At 38.5% G+C, this 6,000-nt stretch overlaps 1 pseudogene across 1 annotated transcript; it reads left to right on the forward strand.

Moving 5' to 3' along the window:
* Positions 1–945: 945 nt before the first annotated feature.
* On the forward strand, positions 946–4,216 carry LOC148731886 (uncharacterized; annotated as a pseudogene). Its single transcript, XR_016001841.1, has 4 exons — positions 946–1,142; positions 2,157–2,286; positions 2,673–2,967; positions 3,643–4,216. The product of XR_016001841.1 is annotated as an uncharacterized LOC148731886 (transcript).
* The last annotated feature ends 1,784 nt before the right edge of the window (positions 4,217–6,000 follow it).

Below are 6,000 nucleotides of genomic sequence, written 5' to 3' on the forward strand. Positions count from 1 at the left end.
TTTTTTTTTTGTGAACACACCATAAGTTTTAAGCATGCGCAAGTAACAACAGGTCAACTTCTTATTGATTTGGTTTTTAAGTGTTGCTTAGTAGTTCTTTTTCGATCCACTATGCAAACAAGATCGTGGTACACGGGTTTTGTAGTTCATCTTATTTAATCTAAGATCTACTTTTATCTAAAAGTATTTAGGCGAATGAAAAAATCTTCTTTTCAGTTAGGACACTAATCTTTCCTACCCCACCCCCCCCCCCCTCTTAAGTACCCCATCCGACAAAGTTAAGAATTCTCCAACAGGCAACTTGACTATTTCCTCTCATATCTTTATGTAGAGAAAATGCGCAGCTCACGGAAGAAATAAGGGGTATTGAACACAAAGTAAGTCTATGGTTTTATTCACATGCAAGAGCGTTTGTCGCTCTCCTTAAACTTAGGAATTTCAACCGCTTTAAATGAGTGCTTTGATTTTACTTCTGCTGTAAAATTCCAAGAATAAACAGAACATTAATTGTTTTTCATTATTATATTTCCCATTAGATTGAAATTTTGATTTCCACCATAGCAGTATTAACCACGACAATACAGGTTTCTAAACAGCTTTTAGCTTCACAACCTAAAAATAAAGTGGCGTACAGAAGCTGCCAATAGGCCATTTCACAGCTGTGTGCTTAGTTGCCAAGCCTTTGATTTGGAGTGAGGCTAAAGATGACCTTGTCGTGATAGAGACCTGTATCTAGCTAGCATGATAACAAAGGGATTTACAATTGAAAGACACCAAGGTTTGTATCATAACAAGGTCATCCCTCTACTCACTCCCGTTAAAAGGCTTGGCAACCAAGCACACAACTGTAAAGTGGACTATTAGTGATCGTCTATCTCCTTTTTATTTGTCAACGGACGTCACATGTGTTTCATGAATCATCGTTGCCTTAAAATTGCAAGCTAAGAGCACTGTGATGAACAACCGCAAGTCAAGAAAGTTTGTCCCAGAAAGCTCGATGAGGACTCCAATGAGACTTGCGTGGATTTTAGTGCTGATGCGACTTCAGTAAACCATGATCACTCGTACTTTTGCAGCAGGGTCTGGCAAAACACCCTCGTCTGTGGCAAGTAATTCGGCAATTGCATTTGAAAGACACCAAGGTTTGTATGATAACAAGGTCATCCCTCTCCTCACTCCCGTTAAAAGGCTTGGCAACCAAGCACACAGCTGTAAAGTGGACTATTAGTGATCGTCTATCTCCTTTTTATTTGTCAACGGACGCCACATGTGTTTCATGAATCATCATGAAAATCAAAATAATATGATTTTCATGTTCACTATCCGCTTCCGTCACTTTCGGGAGCTTCATTGAATGAGCGTTAAACGCAAGCTCAACCAACTCGGCCTTTCTTTTACACTTTCCTTCCGAGTTTGTATCCTTCTTCCTTGAAGGAAGGTTCGCAACCACGGCAACTTTTGACGCTGAAAGTATTGTAGATTGATCTCACCTTTTTTTCCGACGTGGCCATGACAACGGTGATTACTTCAATTAACTTTCAACTCGAAGAAACTACGAATTTACACTAGAAAAACGATAATAACCCAAGAAAGCAGTTTCTGATCGAAGATGTGAACAACCAAAGCTCGATTCGAATGAATTTTATTCCCCGGAGCCTCGCTTGGGTTTTCAAGTCTCGCTACCAGTCTCTTACGTTGAAATATATCGAAATTGGTCTATTGGCAAGCATTTTCATGAGGCGCATGGTAGGAGGGATCGTTTGAATGATAGTCATTTTAAGATTCTGAGAAAGTGTCAAAGCAAATTTGATTGTTTAGTGTTTGAAATGCTTTATATTAAGAAATTCAAACTTAATCTGAACGTGCAAACGGACTCCATACGTGTTAAACTTTTTGTTTAACCCGCAAATTATCTTATCTTATTGTTCGTTTTTAGTATTTATAGAACTTATTTTTATACATTCTTGACTCGATAATGACGTTATGTTAACTTCGAAACGTCGTCGATTTTAGCTTTCTATAGCTTTTTATCGTTTTTAAATTTTACAATGTTATCAAGCAACATTTGTCGCAAGTTTTTATCGTCAAATGTTATTCCAAGTCACTTCTTCTACGTATGTCAATCAATTCTTAATTATTTGATCAATTCCTATCAGATCTGCCAACCTTTGCTGGTAGTAATCACGTCATCGTAAGCAAATGCAGTGAAGATATGGAAATGGAAAAAAGCATGATGTGTGCACATATGTTTCTTAAGAAAATGAAAGATGGTCCCGTAAACTGCAGGTTTGTTATTTCAGAATTTGTTGGTGTTTTTTCTTTTTGTTTGCTTCAAGAAAACTACCGCTACTTAGACAGCAAAATATCAGATTCGTAAGAGCTATAAGACGTCACCGCGCAAATTAAAAGAGGCAACAGGACAGAAAATTTCTTAGGCGAGCAGTCATTATCGGAGGATCATGTTTGAGGGGAGTGTTAGAATTCTAAAGTGGGGATCAGATTAACAACTCCCAAACTTCTCAGGGGTATTATGGCTGTGTGACGATAAAAACTCGACCCCCCCCCCCCCCCATGACCGGTCCCTCAAATGACCATGAGATAAATAACCAACTTCTACCAGCTTTGATTCCTTTACTAACACCGTTATTTTGATTTTGTTCTCACCTTTGCAGTCACGAATTAATGAAATTCATGGGCTGCATTAATTAAGAACTTTATGCTTGACCAGTGCTACGGTGATTACCTCAAAACTCACCACAGTATGATGGAGCCAATAGGACCAATCACCGCCATGAGAGCCAAACATTACAATTTCGGTCGGTTGTTGTGTGGTGTGGACGGAAGTGGTTATAATGTCATCACTGACATGCTGAAATGCAAGAAAGAGTTTTACGACAAAGGAAAAAAATGCGCTAAGCCATTCCACGACAAATTCAAGGCTAAGGCTAAACCAGAAGACTTATGCAAGTAAGATACCGATATTCAATGGAGTGTCCAAAGTAATCTGCGATTGCTTTGGTTTGTCCTTTCTAAGTAGTGTAATTGGTTAAAAAACTCCCGCCACGTTCTCGACCAATACGTAAAGTGAGTAATTAATCAATCACGATTTGTTTACTCGGGTTTTCCGCCCTTCAGGCAGTTTGTCGTTTTCTAATCTTTTGACATCTGATTTACTGTTGTGATAACCTTGCTTTTGTTCTTGCTTTTTGCGACTCTCAATCGAAAAGCGCTCAAGCAAACTTTTACGAGATTTCTATAAGGAGTCTATCATAAGGCCTAACGCATGCTCTTTACGAGGCCTTTTCTTTTGCACAACAAAAACTTTAGAGGTAACAACTTGAACTGTGATGAATTTGCCTAAACCTAGGACTAACTCGTTAAGTTGGAATACCTCTGTGATTTTGTTGGAAACGGTTGAGTAGGAGTTACTTTGATAAACACATTACACTAGATCTTGATACGTAAATGAGTCATTTATACAGTTGTGACGGTAATTAACTTTGCAAAGCAAATTAAAGGGAAAACTCCCCTTAATCACCCGGTTCTGCTTGCTAAATAGATTTTTTCCAAAATGGAAGCTCTTAAAGATTTGCTTACTTCTCAGTTGAAATAATAATCATCAAAACTGCGTATTTATTTCAGATATTTCATGTAAGCAAAGGAGTGTCAGGGAGATTTGATGAAGAAGTACTGCACACTAAGCAAGCCCCCAAAATATGATCCTTTCAATCCATTCCGTCCTGGCGAAAAGGATCCATCTGCTGGAGCAGGAAAATTGTACACGAGTGTGGCCCTTGCATTTACGGATCTTGCTCTTCATCTTTACGGGTCTTCTCTCTTCTTCATATAAGCCTCACTGAGATTGCGAGTGCACAGGAGTTTCCCAATATGCAATAGAACACTGTAGAATCGTAGACAAGAAATTAAACAATAGAAGATAGCTCGAACCGTAGAATTTTTCGAAATCTCTTTAGTGCAGATGTCGAATGCATCCGTCAGTCACGAAGCTAAGAAATGATTCTTCTCAGGCTCTTGAATCAGCCATTTGAAGATTTTGTCGGCTGTTATGCTGATTCCAAGTGTTATTTTTCTCAGTTATCATCTCCTTTTTATCATTATCATTCAGACTACATACACCGTGTTTGATTTTTTTTTTCCTGTTTTCTTTTAGTACTAGCACTGGAAATACACAGTAGAGTGCTTCTCACACATATCAGTGGGATGTTTCACTGTTGTTGCAGATAGTAAATTACAAGCGGACTAACTAATTTGCTTTTATAAAGCTGACGTTGCAAGCGTTTACCCTTCTTCAGAGCGAATTAACTGACCGACAAACTGACTGACTGTCAGGTTAGCTGGCAGGCTAATAAGCTGACTAACTAACTGGTCATAACAGACTTTTCCATTTTGTTATGGTGTAAGTTATTTCGCACAATACAGCTGTTATTCGTTGTTCTCCGGGACTTTTCCATCGCATGTTTGGAATAACGCCTTGCAGACGTCGAGCTCGGCCGAGAATATTTCGGCGCAACAATTCTTGCTTAATATGTAGTCACGTTACCTTAAGATTTAAGGCCGTAGAACGGCGTGGAAAAGGGAGGGAGAATTGATTGCAATTAAGCAAATTGTTGCGCTGATATCGCAGATTTTTATGACTTCTTTCTCAGTCTTCGTCCACTTTGACCTGGTTTTATAAAAGGATTCGACTGCTTATTTGCCTCAAACATTTTCTTGTCTGAATCGGCGTGACAGCTTTTGAATTTTGAACGGTTACGGACTCCAGAGACAAAAGAGCACAAATATATGTCTCTTATGTTGATTAGAGCCCAAAACGAGTTTCTTGTTTGCTTAAATTACAGAGTGTGATTTTCCGATAAAAAAAAAGGACTTGGTTAGAAAACGTTTTGGGCTCGATAAAGTCGGAGCTCCAATGTCGACTCCAGAGACAAAAACGCGAAAAGAACTGATTTTAGAAAACGTGCTTAAATGGGTAAAACATTTGCATTTTGATAACTTTCAGTTCAGCGTTACTTTCCAATTAGTAACATTTTTTGGAGATTTTTTTCGATTGTCATACTACAGGCTAAGATAATCTACATGTAGTTCGTAACTAATGCGATGAGGGTGATATCGCAGAGACATTAAATATGTATAAAAAAGTCTGACTATAGAACACGTTTGAGGCTGTGGTCATTGTCGATAACAGATGACTGTTCTCTCGTTTTGGTTCATTTTGGTCTCATGTTCAACGAACATATTTGCTCAGCAGTGTAAATTGACACAACGTTCTGAGTATGGCTTGGTTCTACTTGATCACGTTTACGAATCGTTCACTGTGGATCTGTTGGTTTCGTGTTACATTGCTTGCAATTCAAAGCCTGCGTGCCAAAGCCTTAACTTTAGACTGATGGACAAAACTTGCCAGTTTAACAACGAAACTAAGATTTCCCGCCCAAGCCAGTGTGAAGCAAAATGAAGGCTTTATTTATGCTGACAACCCAAATCGCGGTGAGAATGCGTTTTAGATGCCTTAGGAAACGCCCATGCACGTTTATCGATCTTTGTCTTTTAAACGTAGAAGGTTACATTTTTAACACGGCTCTGGCTTAATGTAATTAGGTAAACTCGTCTGAGCCATTACAACTTAACATTGTTACTGTGATTGATGATGAAATTACTTGGAAAAAATTTGTGAGCCTGAAGGAAAGAATTTTGTAATTGTTAACCTTTCTAAAACATTCACAAGATCACCTTTATGGTTTGTTTCTTTTCAAAATATCAAACCTCTACCGTCAAATGGCCTAAAGTGCAACATTGACCGTGTCTCGTCAAAACGGCGTGTTTTGTATGTTTTATGGTCATAAAGACTATCTCATTACTACCCTTGCCGCAAATCTTGCATAAATTGTACAGTATCCATCGATCAATATGTGAAGGCAGGTGCCTTTATTAAAGAGTGTTACTTATGCTATTTACAATATCGCGACATACATTTGACAC

Source organism: Stylophora pistillata, chromosome 5, assembly GCF_964205215.1.
Source record: "Stylophora pistillata chromosome 5, jaStyPist1.2, whole genome shotgun sequence".
Classification (NCBI taxonomy): Eukaryota; Metazoa; Cnidaria; class Anthozoa; order Scleractinia; family Pocilloporidae; genus Stylophora; species Stylophora pistillata.